Source organism: Populus euphratica, unplaced genomic scaffold, assembly GCF_000495115.2.
Source record: "Populus euphratica unplaced genomic scaffold, PopEup_1.0 scaffold2528.1, whole genome shotgun sequence".
NCBI lineage: Eukaryota > Viridiplantae > Streptophyta > Magnoliopsida > Malpighiales > Salicaceae > Populus > Populus euphratica.
The window spans coordinates 17,712-18,257 of NW_011502356.1; positions in this window are offsets into that span (position 1 = coordinate 17,712).

The following is a 546-nucleotide window of genomic DNA, read 5'->3' on the forward strand; positions in this document are numbered from 1 at the left end:
GAAGAAGAAGATGATGATGAGAGCTTTGAGATTAAATATTAATATAAGGATTAAACAATGATCATTTATCCTTCAATATTATGCATAATTTTTCTTATTTATCATTAATGATTTTTTTACTGTTATCGAATTTATTTTATCAAAGCCTTTTAACTATATTAATAATATTATATTGAAGTTTTGTTGTGCTCTTTAATATTTTTTTTATCTAGTCTCTATTTATTGTAAATTATATAAGATCATTTTACAATTTAGAAAATTCTACTGCTACTCTTTATAATAAACTGTCTTATTTATCTATATATTATATACCTTGTGCTATTTTTTCAAAAAAATACATTTAAATGATAAAAAAAAATTAAAAAAAAAAACTCAAGAGGTAAGCATGAAGAAGGCAGTAAAACACTGGCTATTTTTTAATTTAAAATTACCACAACTACACTTTTATATATACGCACACACACATACATGGCTTATTCATGGAGTCTGATGAACGTAGTCCAGTCGTTTTAACGTCAGAGAGTCAACGGGCCATGCTGGTCCATT